Source organism: Ranitomeya variabilis, chromosome 4 (assembly GCF_051348905.1).
Source record: "Ranitomeya variabilis isolate aRanVar5 chromosome 4, aRanVar5.hap1, whole genome shotgun sequence".
Classification (NCBI taxonomy): Eukaryota; Metazoa; Chordata; class Amphibia; order Anura; family Dendrobatidae; genus Ranitomeya; species Ranitomeya variabilis.
Window position 1 is genome coordinate 604,388,951 of NC_135235.1, and position 20,262 is coordinate 604,409,212.

A 20,262-nucleotide genomic window follows, 5' to 3' on the forward strand; every position below is an offset into this window, starting at 1 on the left:
AGGAAATGATGGAGGTGGTGGAATGGGTAATGATGGGGTGGTGGGGAGAAGACAATGATGTGGCGGTGGAAAGGACAATTATGGGGGTGGTGGGGAGGAGGCAATGATGGAGGTGGTGGAATGGGCAATAATGGGGTGGTGGGGAGAAAGTAATGGAGGTGGTGAAGAGGGCAAATATGGGGGTGGGGAGAGAGCAATAATGGGATGCGGGGGGAGGAGGACAATGAGGGGTGTGGGGGATTGGGATTGGAGGAAGGGGGATTTATAATGGATTTAGGAACAGGGGGAGGTGGAGGAAGATGTTATTATCGATTATGTCTAACACAGTCCCTTAGTATATAGTGTACTCACTTATGTATAGCACAGTCCCTTAGTGTAGAGATGTGAATGGTGTTGTGTCTGTGTGTGTGTAGGTGGAGGAGAGGGCAATGATGGGGTTGATGGGGCGGAAGGCAATAATTGGGTTGACAGAGAGCTTTGTCGCCTTAAAAGGAGGGGGCCCAGACACATTTCCTGTACAGCGGTCCCAAGCTGTCTGTGTCTGCCCCGGGCCATTATACTGTATGGAGCACTATGTGGGCCCATTTTACTACATGGAGCACTATGCAAGGCCTATTATACTGTATAAAGCACTATGTGGGTCCATTACACTGTATGGAGGACTATGTGGTACCATTATACTGTATGGAGCACTATGCTGATCCCATTATAACGTATGGAGCACTATGTGAGGCCATTATACTCTTATGCTGATCCCATTATACTGTATGGAGCACTATGTGAGGCCATTATACTCTGTGGAGCACTATGTGGGGACATTATACTGTATGGAGCACTATGTGGGACCATTATACTGTATTGAGCACTTTTGTAGCTATTATACTGTATAGAGCAATATTTGGGGCCATTATACTGTATGTTGCATTTTTTGTATCCATTATACTATATGGAGCACTATGTGTGGCTATTATACTGTATTGAGCACTATGTGTTGCCATTATATTGTTTTTGGCACTAGGTGGGGCCTGTATACTGTATGGTGGACTATGTGGGCCCATTATACTGTATGAAGCACTATGTGTTGCTGTTATATTGTATGGAGGACTATGTGGGGCTATCATACTGTATGGAGCACTATGTGTTCCCATTATACTATATTAAGAAAAAAGGAGCGCACTCAGCTAAGTTGGTGCTGGCTGTACTCGGGAAAAACCCAACAATAAGTCCAATATAGAAAAATCAGCCGCACTCTTATGGTATAATTTTGCAAAAATGTGATGTATTTATTCACATGTGTTGAGACAAAAATGTATATATATATATATATACACACACACAGCAGGGAGTATAAACGGAGTAGTAACGTTTTGACCCTGCCTCGGGTCTTTCTCAAACTACGTTTTCTAGATAGTGTGCAAAATAAGAAGTGTGGTCCCTTTAAGGGCTCCTCTTGTTGTGGTGTCAGGACGTCCTGCACACCACAACAAGAGGAGCCCTTAAAGGGACCACACTTCTTATTTTGCACACTATCTAGAAAACGCAGTTTGAGAAAGACCCGAGGCAGGGTCGAAACGTTACTACTCCGTTTATACTCCCTGCTGTGTGTGTGTGTATATATATATACATTTTTGTCTCAACACATGTGAATAAATACATCACATTTTTGCAAAGATATACCATAAGAGTGCGGCTGATTTTCCCATTATACTATATGGAAGACTACTGTATGGAGCACTTTTTGGGGCAATTATACTATATGAAGGGCTGTGTGGGAATTACAGTTGGGACCTCCCTGTTGACAGGTAAGAAATCTGTTTGGTGGTAGAAGCATTTAGTGGTAGGGGCCTCTATGGTGGTAGAAGCCTTTTTGGTGGCAGGAATTGTTGGCGATAGAGGTCTCAAGTTATAGGGGCCTCTCTTTTGGTAGGGGCTTCTGTGATGACAGCGGACCTACCTGATAAGAGACTACCTCTTCGGTGGTAGGCACCTCTCTAGTAGCCGAGATTTCTCTGGTGGCATACGTATCACTTTTGGTAGGTGCCCTTCTTTTGTGGCAGGAACCTCTTTAGTGGTAAAGATCTTTTTAGTGCAGTCAAAAGCCATAATTCTATCCACCTGTCAATACTAAGGAAATCCTGAAAATATGATCTGTTGGACGTTCTTGAGGACTGAAGTTGGGTAACACTGGTTTGTTTGGCGATAGAGGATTCTTCACTTGTGGGGTCCTCTTTGGTTGCAGCCGTATCTCTGATGGTTGATGTCTTTTTGGTTACAAGAACATCTTGAATGGTAGAGTGCTAGGAGCCTCATTTGTGGCATAGACCTCTGTTTTGGTAGAGGTTTCTTTGGTGGCAGGTATCTCTTCTGTGTCGGAGGTCCCTCTAGTGGTTGAAGCCTCTCACTATAGAATCTGTGATTAAACATTTAAATGGCTGTCCCCTCTTCAATTCTACCCTTATGCTGTAAGAAAACATTTGAAAACATCACTGCATGAGTGTTCTTATGGCCGTCATACAGAGGTGGATCTACAATAAGCAGAAAATTTCACATACATTGAGAATTAAGGTACCTTCACACTAAACGACTTTGCAGCGATAACGATAGCGATCCGTGACGTTGCAGCGATATCGTTGTGTTTGACACGTAGCAGCGATCTGGATCCCGATGTGATATCGCTGGTCGTTGCTGAAAGTCCAGAACTTTATTTGGTCGTCAGATCGGCGTGTATCGTTGTGTTTGACAGCAAAAGCAACGATGCCAGCAATGTTTTACAATGGTAACCAGGGTAAATATCGGGTTACTAAGCGCAGGGCCGCGCTTAGTAACCCGATATTTATCCTGGTTACCATTGTAAAAGTAAAAAAAAACAGTACATACTCACCCTCTGATGTCTGTCACGTCCCCCGGCGTCCGCGCTGCTGCTCAGAGCTTCCTGCACTGTGTCAGTGCCGGCCGTAAAGCAGAGCACAGCGGTGACGTCACCGCTCTGCTGTTAGGGCCGGCGCTCACACAGTGCAGGGAAGCGGACGCCGGGGGACAGACACCAGAATGTAAGTATGTAGTATTTGTTTTTTTACATTTACACTGGTAACCAGGGTAAACATTGGGTTACTAAGCGCAGCCCTGCGCTTAGTAACCCGATGTTTACCCTGGTTACCTGGGTACTTTGGCATCGTTGGTCGCTGTAGAGCGGTCTGTGTGACAGCTCTCCAGCGAACAAACAGCAACGCTGCAGCGATCGGCATCGTTGTCGATATCGCTGCAGCGTCGCTTAATGTGACGGTACCTTTAGACATTTTCAACAACTGATACAACATAATAGATTTTTTTATTGCGTGCACTCCTCCTCACTTTGTGGTCAACAAGCAGGAAGGGAGGGAGTACCCCTTTCCTGGTGACTGTTTTGCTGCTTTCTCTGGGTGATGTGTTGTCTTTCTCTTGTGAAGAGTTTCTTGTCTGACAGAGACATAATTGGGTATTTGCCAGGCAGGGAATCCCCTCTTTCCGCTGCACATAGACTTTTTTTTCAAGGTTTCAGTTTCGATAGCGAGGTTTAGTTTCCGTAGGAGATTTTATTTTCCTCTGAGTCAGCCTATCTGTTCCTTCATACAGAAATTCCTATCCTGCATTTCATCACGCAGCACGTGAAGCCATCCAATTACCCTCTCCCTACTCTCAAGTTCTATACAGTTAATTAGAGCTTGCATTGTCTTCAATATCATCATCAGTATTATTATTAATGTTGTAATAAAAAAAAATATATATATGTAGAAAAAGAGAACAAAAAAAAATAGGACCCCCAAGCATAATTGATAGCTGCCAGACAAGTGATCATTCGGCTAGCAGCGATCTCTGCAGACCCCTCCATACGCACCTCCAATGTGGTGTACATTTTACAATGTACATGGTGCCCAGGAGGTATCTATATTGGGAAAACCATGCAAAAACTACAAACAAGGATGAACCTACACAGGCACACAATGAAGAATGAGCTGGACACATCTGTGAGAAAACATTTCTCTGGACCTGGACACTTTATGATGGATTTAAAAGTCTTAACACTGAAAGTTCATTTTAAGGAGAGAGGACAATCTTGGAATTCAAACTGATAAGGATGTTAAACTCTTTGACAATAGGACTCAATCTATCACCTGGATTTATGACTCACCCCATGGACACATTTCACCCTTGACCAGACTGACTCCAGATAACTAAACTATCAGGTTCACCATTTGTATCTTTAGGATGCATCACCCCATCCACCCTATGCACAAATGTCCTATTGTAACATTTCATACATTTTGTACTCTTTTCTCAGTAATTAATTTGTAAACCTGCCTGCAGAACAAGCCTCTGTGCCCTGAAAGCTTGAAAATATAATTCTTCTTGTTAGCCAATAAAGGTATCACGAATAGAATACTTTTGTAATTTTTGTGCATAAAAGTTTTTATATGTAGTAAAGAGAAAGCCAGCTCACCCAGTACTTGAAGTACAGCTTGCACGGAACCAGGTGGATCCACACCATATAATATGCTCAAGGAAAAAAAAAGTTGTTGTTCCAGTGTCTGGTAAAACAGTTCTTTATTTTACTTAGTAAATCCTATTGATTGTGTAGCCAAGCTGTGATACTGAACGCAAGTGAGTGTTCAAAACGCGTCTTGCTCCCTTGCCCTGTCTATGCATCCTTTGTAATTTTTGCAAATTTTTAATGGACTTAAAATAAAGAACTATTTTACCAGAAGTGGAACAATGACTTTTTTTTCCCTTGAGAATAAAAGTTTTTAATGTATTCTTGCTCATAGGAGCAGTATTATAGTTGTTATATTTTTGTACATAGGGGGCAGTATTATAGTTGTTATATTCTTGTACATAGGGGGCAGTATTATAGTTGTTATATTTTTGTACATAGGGGCAGTATTATAGTAGTTATATTCTTGTACATAGGGGTAGCATTATAGTAGTTATATTCCTGTACATAGGGGTAGCATTATAGTAGTTATATTCCTGTACATAGGGGCAGTATTATAGCAGTTATATTCTTGAACATAGGGAGCAGTATTATAGTAGCTATATCCTTGTACATAGGGTACAGTATTATAGTAGTTATATCCAGCGTCGGACTGGAGCAGGTTGGGCCTACCAGAGAAAATCATTCTTGGGGCCCACTATGTAGCTACTTAGAAATAATTACAAGACCACCAATTGTGTGGTAAAACACGCTAATATTAGGGTATAATATAAGGTAGTACACGTCTTAATTATGTAGCAGGTGTTGAGGTAGAATCATAGAGGGGTAGCCCCCTCATAGAATATGTCGCCCCCTCATAGAATATAATGTAGCCTCCCTCACAGAATATAATGTAGCCCCCCTCATAAAATATAATGCAGCCCCCTCTCATAGAATATAGTGCAGCACCCCACAAAATATAATGCAACCCCTTCAGGTATAACACAGTCCCCACCATAGAATATAATGTAGCCCCCTCATAGGGCATAATGCTGCCCCCCCTCATATAGTATAATGTATCCCACCACAGAATATAATGCAGCCCCCATAGAGTATACTGTAGCCCCCTCATATAGTAATATGTAGCCCCCCAGAATATAATGTACTGTAGTCCCCTGAGAATAATGCAGTCCCCCCACAGAATATAATGTAGTCCCCTCATAAAGTATAATGCAGCCCCTCTCAACCCCATCACCACCTCCATCATTGCCTTCTCCCCCACCACCATCACTGCCCATTCCACCACCTCCGTCATTGCCTCTTTCCCCACCACCATCATTGTTCATTTCATCACCTCCATCATCACCTTCATCATTGCCTCCCCCCACCATCATCATTGCCCATCACCTCCATCATTGCCTTCCCCACCGCCATCATTGCCCATCACCTCCATCATTGCCTCCCCCACCATCATTGCCTAATCACCTCCATCATTGCCTCCCCTCATCATCATTGCCCATCACCTCCACCATTGCCTCCCCCCACCACCATCATTGCCCATCACCTGCATCATTGCCTCCCCCCACCAATATCATTGTACTTCCCCACCACCCCTCTCACACACACACACACACACACAAAGCACTGCATCGCTCTCTCACACACACACACAGAGCACCGCACCACATACACACATGCAGGCACACAGCACAGCTCACCTCCCTGCAGCAGCAGCACATTCCGGCACCCTCTTCCTCCCCGGCAGCTTTCTGTCTGAGACAGCACGCTGGATGATGACGTCATCGAGCTGGGCTGTCTCAGACAGGAAGCAGAATGCCAGGATGTGCTGTGTGTCTGTGTGCCTGCGTGTGTGTATGTGGTGCAGTGCTTTGTGTGAGTGTGTGTGTGGTGTGGTGGAGGGGCTTTACATGTGGGCAGTGTTAGCTGCAGCCTGTGGCTAACGCTGCCCGCTATTAAAGAGAAATGGTATTCATGCCATAGGGGCGTGGGGAAGCATGAATATTCATTTTACTTTAGCAGCGGGGACAGGATCCTGTCTCCAGCTGCTGCCAGGCTGGCACAGGACAGGCCCCCTTGACTCAGGGGCCTCAGCCACTGCCTAGGGGCTCCTGGAGCAGAGGGGGCCCTTGAAGCAGTGGGGGCCCTAGGCAGCTGCTGGCCAGTATGCCAGCAGGTGTCAGTGCCTGGGCCCACCAGAGAATCCTCCACTTCTCCGGTGGGCCAGTCCGAGCCTGGTTATATCCTTGAACATAGGAACAGTATTATAGTAGTCCACGCGAAGAAGCAAGCGATCTGCACCGCTGCACCACACAAGTTGGTATACCTGACTCTGGGGTTTTAAACGCTATAGGCATATAAGCCAGGACTTACGGGTGCTCACCCAAGAAAAAACATTTCCAAAACTCATATAGCAGAAAAAGATGAGGGTGGCACTCACCGGCCTGTAAAATCCATGCTTTATTCAGACAATTAAAACATCTTCAGCAGGGGAGAAATGCGTTGGATACACGGACGACGGCCATTTTGCACAATTGCGCTTCTATGGGTCCTACAGGCGAGAGGAAATGAGGAGGTCCATATACCAAGAGCAGGTGAAGTCCCTCCCCTCTCCCTGACGCCTTCACAATAATGAATGACGTCAATTACCCACTAGAGTGAAAAAAACAATGAATACAAATAATAATAACATATAATTAAAAAGTGAACAATATGTACATGAGCAATAACTGGAACATACCACAAAGTTGCCACAGAAACACGGACATATCGACTATCATTGAAGCCTGTTGCTTCTAGTGCACGTGTTCGCAGGATCCACCTTGCTGCTCGTCTGAGAAGAAGCTTATGAAGAACGCCTCTCTGCGGTGGTAAGGCGACCCTCTCCAAGCCCGCAAACCGTAATGCTTCCAGGTTCCCTCCGTGACACTGTCTCATGTGGTGTTAGGGTTGGCGGATCGCACTAAATATAAATAAAGATGAAGTGCGATCGCAACCCGGGGCCCACTGTGCAGAGATGTAAAACCGCAGCTAGTGAACAATGGCGGACGTGTGCGACAAGCGATCTAGAAAGCACACAGGGTTAAATGTCACCCTGTGTGAACTGAAGGTAATTACCCGGCTCTGTTAGCTTCACAGAGAGGTAGAAAAAATATGGTGCAGCTAGACGCCACGCTAGTGGAAGTGGCGCTATGTGAAATCCCCGTTAGCACTCAGGTGAGTGCTACCCTCTCAGGGGCAAGGGAACAGGTAGTGGACACAGTCACACCGTGTGCACTCACACGAACTCCTTTCCGGAGGTGCTGGAATTCTAAGGGCTATACGCCCGCCCTGAGCACACGCACGAACTCCTCTCCGGAGGTGCCGGAATTCTAAGGGCTATACACCCGCCCTGAGCACACGCACGAACTCCTCTACGGAGAAGCCAGAATTCTAAAGGCCATACGCCTGCCCTGAGCACACGCAAACAAGTCCACACTACCGTAGTGTTCCACACACGCATGTAACATAAATGATCTTAGTGCACCAATGGGCACGCCAAAGATCCTTTTATAGATTGTGCCAATCAGAAGGGACCTTGCTCACGGGCCAATCCAGAGCCGGCACATTACCTGAGCAGCTGACAACTGACCACCAATGAGAGGTCGTTTCATGAGCATGCTCGGTGGATTGATTTATCGATTTAGACCCAGGAATGTCTGTTCGCTGCCGCCTATTGCTCGTTACAATAGCTGTAACTGGAGAGCCAGCAGTAACTAAACAAACAGCACAAGTCTGAGCAAGATGCTGAGACCGACGTCTCTGCTGAGCAGGCTCCACTGTGGTCGAAGAAGAATGGGAGACCACAGAGGGAGACAAGGCTTGGGATCTACCCGTGCAGTGGGAGAATCCCGGCGCCTAACATATGGCTTATCAAATGAGGAACCCCTTTACCTGAGTGGATGGAATTGAAATGTTCCCCAAACTGGACAAATAATGGTCTAATAGTCTTACTGACATAAAAAAAATTCACAAGGGCAGAATATCACATATACCACGTGCCTAGCTTTGCAAGAAATAAAATCTCGTACTTAATGCAAAACTGATCCAACCTTGATTGTACATCCTGTGACACGAAGGGCACGCACGCGCTAGAAGAAAGCAACGGGCTTCAATGATAGAGTCGATATGTCCGTGTTTCTGTGACAACTCTGTGGTATGTTCCAGTTATTGCTCATGTCTTCACTGATTGTGGAAACTTAATAATAAGAATAATAATAATTTTTATTTATATAGCGCCAACATATTCCGCAGCGCTTTACAAATTATAGAGGGGACTTATGCTGTAATGTCTATTGTCTGTACAACGAAATCACAGTTCAAAACAGATACCAATAGGAATGAGGGCCCTGCTCGCAAGCTTACAAACTATGAGGAAAAGGGGAGACACGAGAGGTGGATGGTAACAATTGCTTTAGTTATTTGGACCAGTCATAGTGTAAGAATCGGGTGTTCATGTAAAGCTGCATGAACCAGTTAACTGCCTAAGTATGTAGCAGTACAGACACAGAGTGCTATTAACTACATAAAGTGTATGAGAACATGATGCGAGGAACCTGATTATGCTTTTTTTTTTAATGGGCCACACAGGGATGGTTAGGTTAATGCATTGAGACGGTAGGCCAGTCTGAACAAATGAGTTTTTAGGGCACGCTTAAAACTGTGGGGATTGGGGATTAATCGTATTAACCTAGGTAATGCATTCCAAAGAATCGGCGCAGCACGTGGGAGGTTCTGATTATTGAGGATGCTAACCTGAGGTCATTAGCGGAGCGGAGGGCACGGGTAGGGTGGTAGACTGAGACCAGAGAGGAGATGTAGGGTGGTGCTGAGCCATGGAGTGCTTTGTGGATGAGGGGAGTAGTTTTGTACTGGATTCTGGAGTGGATCGGTAGCCAGTGTAATGACTGGCACAAGGTAGAGGCATCGGTGTAACGGTTGGTGAGGAATATGATCCTGGCAGCAGCATTCAGGACAGATTGGAGCGGGGAGAGTTTGGTAAGAGGGAGGCCGATTAGTAGAGAGTTACAATAGTCCAGACGAGAATGAATAAGTGAGACAGTAAGAGTTTTTGCAGAGTCGAAAGTAAGAAAAGGGCGAATTCTAGAAATGTTTTGAAGATGCAGATAAGAAGAAACTTCACACTAGACCTCAAGCAGCTAGGATTGTGTGCCTCTCCACTCTTCCTCCAGACTCTGGGACCTTGATTTCAAAATGAAATGCAAAATTTACTTTCCTTGTGGAGTGTGTCAATGACTGCCTTCTGGACATCTGTCAAGTCAGCAGTCCTCCCTATGATTGTGGAGCCTACTGAAAAAGACTTAAGGTACCTTCACACGAAACGACTTTACAACGAGAACGACAACGATCCGTGACGTTGCAGCGTCCTGGATAGCGATATCGTTGTGTTTGACACGCAGCAGCGATCTGGATCCTGCTGTGATATCGCTGGTCGGAGCTAGAAGGCCAGAACTTTATTTGGTCGTCAGATCGCCGTGTATCGTCGTGTTTGACAGCAAAAGCAACGATGCCAGCAATGTTAAACATGGAGCTAACGACCTGTGAGAACGATAAGTGCGTCACCGCTACGTCACAGGATCGCTCCTGCGTCGTTCTGGAGCTGCTGTGTTTGACATCTCTACAGCGATGTAAACAGCGACGCTGCAGCGATCAGCTCGTTGTCGTTCTCGTTGTAAAGTCGTTTCGTGTGAAGGTACCTTAAGAGACCTTTTTAAATGCTTAGGAAGCCTTTGCAGGTGTTTTTTGTTAATTATTCTAATTTACTGAGATAATGACTTTTGGGTTTTCATTAACTGTAAGCCATATTAATTAACATTAACAGAAATAAACACTTGAAATACTGTAGATTACTCTGTAATGACTTTTTGTAGTGAAAAACTGAAATAAATTAACTTTTTGATGATAACTTAGTTTTGTGAGAATCACCTGTATATTCTTCTACATAGAGGCAGTATTATAGTGTAACAACTCTGCCGGTATTGCCTCCCATCCCACACCTGCTTTACACACCAACTTACTCACTCCTCCGGGCCATGCTGTGAGTTCTGTCTTTTGCCGGTTCAATGCTGTGTGCCTCATGTCTCCTGCCTGCTCTGTGCATGCTTCCTGGCTGTGTGCATAGGGAGTAGCGCTGGCAACTCCTGATTCTTATTGAGACTGTGTGCACCTTCCTAAGGTGTCCCCTGCCAATTGCCGAGAGGCCTCTGATACTTAAGGCATCCCCACCCATTGGAGGATGTGTGAACAACTTATTTCCTCAGTTAGTGTCTTGCCGCTGAGGTGCCAGGTCCTGTCTTGCTAATACTCTTGTGTCAGCCACCCAGTGAAGCTTTGTACCCTGGCCTGTACCCATGTCTAGTGTCTCTTGTTTCACCCACCCAGAGGGTCTTTGTACCCTGGCCTGTACCTGTGCCAAGTGTCTCTTGTTTCAGCCACCCAGTGGGGCCTCGTACCCTGGTCTGAGTCCTTGCCCTTGTCCCATTCCTGATCCTGTCTGAACTTAGTCCTATACCTGTGTCCATTTGTATCCCTGTCTGTAGCCTTTCCTATTCCACTGTGTGTTTTCTTGAGCTCTTTGCTCCGCCTCTTGCGATTCTGCCCTTTACTCTGCCTCCAGTGGTTCTGCTCTTAGCTCCACGTCCTATGCTCCGCTCCTTCTCTCGCGGTTCTGCTATTAGCTCCGCCTCCTACATTTCTGCTCTTTGCCCCGCCTCCTGCATTTCTGCTCTTAGCTCCGATTCCTTTGGCTCTTCTCTTTGCTCCGCCTCCTGCGGTTCTGGTCTTTGCTCCACTCCTTGCAGTTCTGCCCTGCTCCTTGCGGTTCTGCTCCGCTCTCGTCCCACACCTCGTGGGTCTTTGTCCTTCCAGTCTGAACAGGTCCCTACCTGTTCCCATATATCACTCATAACTGTGTTCCTGTCCTTTCTGAATCAGTGTCTGCTCCTCCAGTCTGAACAGGTGCCTACCTGTCCCCATATACCACTCACACCTGCCCCTGTTCCTGTGCCTTCCGAGTCAGTTCCTGTCCCTTCTGTTCCAGCTGTGCCCGCCTGCCAGTCTCAGCCGTGCCCACCTGCCAGTGTCTCAGCCATGCATGCCTGCCAGTGTATCAGCCGTGCCCGCCTGTGTCTCAGCCGTGCCCACCTGCCTGCCAGTGTCTCAGCTGTGCCCGCCACCCTGCCAGTGTCTCAGCTGTGCCCGCCAGTGTCTCAGGTGTGCCCGCCTGCCTGTGTTCTGTCCCCCAGTAGGATCAGCAGCCACACACCACCCTGGAGTGGTACCTGGTAGCTACCTGCCGCACAAGCCTGACCTCACCATCAGAAGCTCCAGTGAACACCAAGGTAGCTGCTTAGTCACACCTCTTCCAGGGTAGTCTGGTCTGTGGCACAGTGGGGCCACAATTCCCTCGCTCATGCCACCCAGTATGGGCCTGAGCGTGACATATAGTAGTTATATAATTAAACCTAGGACCAATGTTATAGTAGTTATATTCTTGTACATAGGAGAACTGTTATAGGTATGTACGTAGCAGTATCATACACTGTGTGCAGAATTATTAGGCAAGTTGTATTTTGATCACATGATACTTTTTATACATGTTGTCCTACTCCAAGCTGTTTAGGCTTGAGAGCCAACTACCAATTAAGTAAATCAGGTGATGTGCATCTCTGTAATGAGGAGGGGTGTTGTCTAATGACATTAAAACCCTATATAAGGTGTGCTTAATTCTTAGACTTTATTTCCTTTTGCAAAATGGGTCAGAAGAGAGATTTGACGGGCTGTGAAAAGTCCATAATTGTGAGATGTCTTGCAGAGGGATGCAGTCTTGAAATTGCCAAACTTTTGAAGCGTGATCACCAAACAATCAAGTGTTTCATGGCAAATAGCCAACAGGGTTGCAAGAAGCGTTTTGGGCAAAAAAAGGTGCAAAATAACGGTCCATGAATTGAGGAAAATCAAGCGTGAAGCTGCCAAGATGCCATTTGCCATATTTCAGAGCTGCAACGTTACTGGAGTAACAAAAAGCACAAGGTGTGTGATACTCAGGGACATGGCCAAGGTAAGGAAGGCTGAAAAACAACCACCTTCAAACAAGAAACATAAGATAAAACGTCAAAACTGGGCCAAGAAATATCTTAAGACTGACTTTTCAAAGGTTTTATGGACTGGTGAAATGAGAGTGACTCTTGATGGGCCAGATGGATGGGCCAGAGGCTGGATCAGTAAAGGGCAGAGAGCTCCACTCCGACTCAGACGCCAGAAAGGTGGAGGTGGGGTACTGGTATGGGCTGGTATAATCAAAGATGAACTTGTGGGTCCTTTTCGGGTTGAGGATGGAGTGAAGCTCAACTCCCAGACCTACTGCTAGTTTCTGAAAGACAACTTCTTCAAGCAGTGGTACAGGAAGAAGTCAGTATCGTTCAAGAAAAACATGATTTTCATGCAGAACAATGCTCCATCACATGCCTCCAACTACTCCACAGTGTGGCTGGCCAGTAAAGGTCTCAAAAAAGAAAAAATAATGACATGGCCCCCTTGTTCACTTGATCTGAACCCCACAGAGAACCTGTGGTCCCTCATAAAATGTGAGATCTACAGGGAGGGAAAACAGTACACCTCTCAGAACAGTGTCTGGGAGGCTGTGTTGGCTGCTGCAGGCAATGTTGATCGTAAACAGATCAAGCAACTGACAGAATCTATGGATGGAAGGCTGTTGAGTGTCATCATAAAGAAAGGTGGCTATATTGGTCACTAATTTTTTGGGGTTTTGGTTTTGCATGTCAGAAATGTTTATTTCTAAATATTGTGCAGTTATATTGGTTTACCTGGTGAAAATACACAAGTGAGATGGGAATATATTTGGTTTTTATTAAGGTGCCTAATAATTCTGCACAGTAATAGTTACCTGCACAAACAGATATCCTCCTAAGATAGCCAAATCCCCCCCAAAAAAACACTCCAACTTCAAAAAATATTAAGCTTTGATATTTATGAGTCTTTTGGGTTGATTGAGAACATAGTTGTTGATCAATAATAAAAAATAATCCTCTAAAATACAACTTGCCTAATAATTCAGCACACAGTGTAGTTGGAGGCAGTGTGATTTTTTTTTATTCTTGATTACAGAGGTACTATAATAGTTATATACTGTACATCTATAGAGGAGGCAGCATTATCTAGGTCTCTAGAGAGGAGAGTGATGTAATAATCCACAGATTTATTTATTTGGTAGAGATTTGAAAATACATCATAGTGATATGCCGTATATACTCGAGTATAAGCCGAGATTTTCAGCCCACTTTTTTGGACTGAAAGTAACCGTCTCGGCTTATACTCGAGTCATACCCCTTGGTTGTGAGGGGGGTGCGGAGCTGTGTAATAATACCTGCTCCCTGCGCGGTCCCTGCACGTCTTTTCCCCGGCGCCGGCAGCTTCTTCCTGTAGTGAGCGGTCACATGGTACCGCTCATTACAGTAATGAATATGGACTCCCATAGGGGTGGAGCCGCATATTCATTACTGTAATGAGCGGTACCATGTGACCGCTCACTACAGGAAGAAGCTGCAGACGCCAGGGAACAGACATGCAGGGACCGCGCCAGGAGCAGGTGAGTATAACTCCTCTATAATCACCTGCTCCCCGTTCCACCGTCGGCGCCGCTGCGTCTTCCGTGTCCTCTGCAGTGACGCTCAGGTCAGAGTGAGCGATGACACGACTAGTGTGCGCCGCCCTCTGCCTGAACGTCAGTGCAGAGGACGCAGAAGACACAGCGATCCTCGGCGGTGGAACGCAGGACTAGTGAATATAGCAAGTGCCGGAGGCCTGAGCGACAAGAGGTATGTGATTTTTTTTTTTATCGCAGCAACAGCATATGGGGCAAATATCTCTATGGAGCATCTTATGGGGCCATGTGCAGCATTATATAGGGCAATTACCTGTATGGAGCATCTTATGGGGCCATGTGCAGCATTATATGGGGCAATTATCTGTATGGAACATCTTATGGGGCCATGTGCATTATATGGGGCAATTATCTGTATGGAGCATCTTATGGGGCCATGTGCAGCATTATATGGGGCAATTATCTGTATGGAGCATCTTATGGGGCCATGTGCAGCATTATATGGGGCAAATATCTGTATTGGACCATGTGCAGCATTATATGGGGCAAATATCTGAATGGGGCCATGTGCAGCATTATATGGGGCAAATATCTGTATGCGGCCATGTGCAGCATTATATGGGGTAAATATCTCTATGGAGCATGTTATGGGGCCATGTGCAGCATTATATGGGGCAAATATCTCTATGGAGCATCTTATGGGGCCATGTGCAGCATTATATGGGGCAAATGTGTCTATGGAGCATCTTATGGGTTCATAATCAACATTTGTGCAGCATTATATGGGGCATATTTTAATATGGAGGGTCTTATGGGGCCCATCATGAACTGTATGGAGCATTATATGGGGCTGCTGATTCAATATGGATATTCAAAAACACTTAAACTACTGATGTCTCAATTAATTTTACTTTTATTGGTATCTATTTTTATTTTTGTAATTTACCAGTAGCTGCTGCATTTTCCACCCTAGGCTTATACTCATAGTTACATAGTTACATAGTTACATAGTTATTAAGGTTGAAGGAAGACTGTAAAGGTACCGTCACACTAGGCGATATCGCCAGCAATCCGTGACGTTGCAGCGACCTGGATGGCGATATCGCTGTATTTGACACGCAGCAGCGATCTGGATCCCGCTGTGAAATTGCTGGTCGCTGCTAGAAGGTCTGCACATTATTTGGTCGCTAGGTCGCCGTGTATCGCCGTGTTTGACAGCAAAAGCGACGATACCAGCGATATTTTACACTGGTAACCAGGGTAAACATCGGGTTACTAAGCGCAGGGCCGCGCTTAGTAACCCGATGTTTACCCTGGTTACCAGCGTAAAAGTTAAAAAAACAAACAGCACATACTCACCTGCGCGTCCCCCAGCCTCTGCTTCCTGACACTAAAGCTCCGGCCCTAAACTGAAAGTGAAAGCACAGCGGTGACGTCACCGCTCTGCTGTTAGGGCCGGAGCTCAGTCAGCGTCAGGATGCAGAGGCTGGGGGACGCGCAGGTGAGCATGTACTGTTTGTTTTTTTAACTTTTACGCTGGTAACCAGGGTAAACATCGGGTTACTAAGCGCGGCCCTGCGCTTAGCAACCCGATGTTTACCCTGGTTACCCGGGGACCTCGGCATCGCTGGTCGCTGGAGAGCGGTCTGTGTGACAGCTCTCCAGCGACCACACAGCGACGCTGCAGCGATCGGCATTGCTGTCGCTATCGCTGCAGCGTCGCTTAGTGTGACGGTACCTTAAGTCCATCTAGTTCAACCCATAGCCTAACCTAACATGCCCTAACATGTTGATCCAGGGGAAGGCAAAAAAACCCCATGTGGCAAAGAGTAACTCCACCATGGGGAAAAAAATTCCTTCCCGACTCCACATACGGCAATCAGACTAGTTCCCTGGATCAACGCCTTATCAAGGAATCTAGTGTATATACCCTGTAACATTATACTTTTCCAGAAAGGTATCCAGTCCCCTCTTAAATTTAATTAATGAATCACTCATTACAACATCATACGGCAGAGAGTTCCATAGTCTCACTGCTCTTACAGTAAAGAATCCGCGTCTGTTATTATGCTTAAACCTTCTTTCCTCCAGACGTAGAGGATGCCCCCTTGTCCCTGTCTCAGGTCTATGATTAAAAAGATCACCAGAAAGGTCTTTGTACTGTCCCCTCATATATTTATACATTAAAATAAGATCACCCCTTAGTCTTCGTTTTTCCAAACTAAATAGCCCCAAGTGTAATAACCTATCTTGGTATTGCAGACCCCCCAGTCCTCTAATAACCTTGGTCGCTCTTCTCTGCACCCGCTCCAGTTCAGCTATGTCTTTCTTATACACCGGAGACCAGAACTGTGCACAGTATTCTAAGTGTGGTCGAACTAGTGACTTGTATAGAGGTAAAATTATGTTCTCCTCATGAGCATCTATGCCTCTTTTAATACATCCCATTATTTTATTTGCCTTTGTAGCAGCTGCCTGACACTGGCCACTGAATATGAGTTTGTCATCCACCCATACACCCAGGTCTTTTTCATTGACGGTTTTGCCCAGAGTTTTAGAATTAAGCACATAGTTATACATCTTATTACTTCTACCCAAGTGCATGACCTTACATTTATCCCCATTAAAGCTCATTTGCCATTTATCAGCCCAAGCTTCTAGTTTACCTAAATCATCCTGTAATATAAAATTGTCCTCCCCTGTATTGATTACCCTGCAGAGTTTAGTGTCATCTGCAAATATTGAAATTCTACTCTGAATGCCCCCTACAAGGTCATTAATAAATATGTTAAAAAGAAGAGGGCCCAATACTGACCCCTGTGGTACCCCACTGCTAACCGTGACCCAGTCCGAGTGTGCTCCATTAATAACCACCCTTTGTTTCCGATCCCTGAGCCAGCTCTCAACCCACTTACACATATTTTCCCCTATCCCCATTACTCTCATTTTATGTAACAACCTTTTGTGTGGCACCGTATCAAAAGCTTTGGAAAAGCTCGAGTCATTAAGATTTCCCAGTTTTTTGTGGCAAAATTAGGGGGGTCGGCTTATACTCGGGTCGGCTTATACTCGAGTATACAGTACAGACCAAAAGTTTGGACACATCTACTCATTTAAAGATTTTTCTGTATTTTCATGACTATGAAAATTGTACATTCCCACTGAAGGCATCAAAACTATGAATTAACACGTGTGGAATTATATACTTAACAAAAAAGTGTGAAACAACTGAATTTATGTCTTATATTCTAGGTTCTTCAAAGTAGTCACCTTTTGCTTTGATGACTGCTTTGCACACTCTTGGCATTCTTTTGATGAACTTCAAGAGGTAGTCACCGGGAATGGTTTTCACTTCACAGGTGTGCCCTGTCAGGTTTAATAAGTGAGATTTCTTGCCTTATAAATGGTGTTGGGACCATCAGTTGTGTTGTGCAGAAGTCTGGTGGATACACAGCTGATAGTCCTACTGAATAGACTGTTAGAATTTGTATTATGGCAAGAAAAAAGCAGCTAAGTAAAGAAAAACGAGTGGCCATCATTACTTTAAGAAATGAAGGGCAGTCAGTCTGAAAAATTGGGAAAACTTTGAAAGTGTCCCCGAGTGCAGTGGCAAAAACCATCAAGCGCTACAAAGAAACTGGTTCACATGATGACCGCCCCAGGAAAGGAAGACCAATAGTCACCTCTGCTTCTGAGGATAAGTTTATCCGAGTCACCAGCCTCAGAAATCGCAGGTTAACAGCAGCTCAGATTAGAGACCAGGTCAATGCCACACAGAGTTCTAGCAGCAGACACATCTCTACAACAACTGTTAAGAGGAGACTTTGTGCAGCAGGCCTTCATGGTAAAAGAGCTGCTAGGAAACCACTGCTCAGGACAGACAACAAGCAGAAGAGACTTGTTTGGGCTAAGGAACACAAGGAATGTACATTAGACCAGTGGAAATCTGTGCTTTGGTCTGATGAGTCCAAATTTGAGATCTTTGGTTCCAACCACCGTGTCTTTGTGCGACGCAGAAAAGGTGAACGGATGGACTCTACATGCCTGGTTCCCAATTAGATATAATTCAATAGAGTACATGGTCTGTCCCATTTGTCATATCCATGTAATTGTATATAGTATAAAAATTAAGGCAGACCTGAACCATAAAGGGACAACTGCAAGTATATAGAGCAAAGACACAGCACCAAAAACGCAGTTACGAAACGTCCAATAATTGCAAATATAGAAAAGCTTTATTGAAAGGTAAAAACACATAGGTATACAGCATGGCAGGAACCATCCCCTATACAAACCCGCACACGCATGTCCCAAAAGGACCCGAGTGAGGTGCGTGACAAATATATATTACTGATTACATAAGTAAAAATCCAACATGGAGAGTCCCAGTATTGTTAATCATATAGAGATATCCATTGCAGCGGTGCTGATAGTTATATACATATCTAACAAGGGAGGAAATACCTACCACAGAAATCAATCACGGCACCCACGCACAGCACTCGCGTCCACCCCGACGCGCGTTTCAACGATTTGCCTTCCCCCTGAGGAAGGCATCCGCTGCAATGGATATCTCTATATGATTAACAATACTGGGACTCTCCATGTTGGATTTTTACTTATGTAATCAGTAATATATATATTTGTCACGCACCTCACTCGGGTCCTTTTGGGACATGCGTGTGCGGGTTTGTATAGGGGATGGTTCCTGCCATGCTTTATACCTATGTGTTTTTACCTTTCAATAAAGCTTTTCTATATTTGCAATTATTGGACGTTTCGTAACTGCGTTTTTGGTGCTGTGTCTTGGTTCCCAATGTGAAGCATGGAGGAGGAGGTATGATGGTGTGGGGGTGCTTTGCTGGTGACACTGTTGGGGATTTATTCAAAACTGAAGGCATACTGAACCAGCATGGCTACCACAGCATCTTGCAGCGGCATGCTATGCCATCCGGTTTGCGTTTAGTTGGACCATCATTTATCGTTCAACAGGACAAGGACCCCAATTACACCTCCAGGCTGTGTAAGGGCTATTTGACCAAGAAGGAGAGTGATGGAGTGCTACGCCAGATGACCTGGTCTCCACAGTCACTAGACCTGAACCCAATCGAGATGGTTCGGGGTGAGCTGGACCGCAGAGTGAAGGCAAAAGGGCCAACAAGTGGTAAGCATCTCTGGGAACTCCTTCAAGATTGTTGGAAGACCATTCCCGGTGACTACCTCTTGTAGCTCATCAAGAGAATGCCAAGAGTGTGCAAGGCAGTCATCAAAGCAAAAGGTGGCTACTTTGAAGAACCTAGAATATAAGACATAATTTCAGTTGCTTCACACTTTTTTGTTAAGTATATAATTCCACATGTGTTAATTCATAGTTTTGATGCCTTCAGTGTGAATGTACAATTTTCATAGTCATGAAAATACAGAAAAATCTTTAAATGAGAAGGTGTGTCCAAACTTTTGGTCTGTACTGTATACGGTAAGTGTTGCTATGTATCTGGGATCACAATTACATTTACATTTTAGGCATCAACTTTATATTTTCAGTTTTGGGGATCCCGAGCTGTTTCACTTTCATTTTGTCATATTAATTGAGAGTCCTCAGTGGTTGATACTTTTAATGGCTGACTAAACAGGTGATGACAAATAGCAAGCTTTCAAGACTAGTCAGGGTAGAGATAAGTGAATAAATTTGAGTGGAATTGAACTGTACATGAATTTTTAAAAAATCCACATTCGCCAAAATGTGGATTTTTCTTGAAAATTCACTTCTATGTGCATAAGCAAAATGGCAGCTTGCCGCTATTTATCTGAACCATAATGGGCCGTCAAAAAATAAAAACAAAAATCCTTATACTTACCTCACAGACGTCTCTTTTACCCACTGCCACCTATCCGGTCCTTGCTGCACCTTCTGATCTACCTCCGCTCGTGCATCTAAAGCTGTGCTGAAACTTTCAGCTTTCAAGGGGCAGGGAGGGTTTAGCGCATGCACGCAGGAAGGTCACGGCGCATGATGTGACGTCATGACTTTCTCTGCAAATTGGAAAAGAGTCAAATTCTAATTTTACCTGATCCGCTCATCTCTACTTTGATCTCCATCAGGCACAGTATAAAT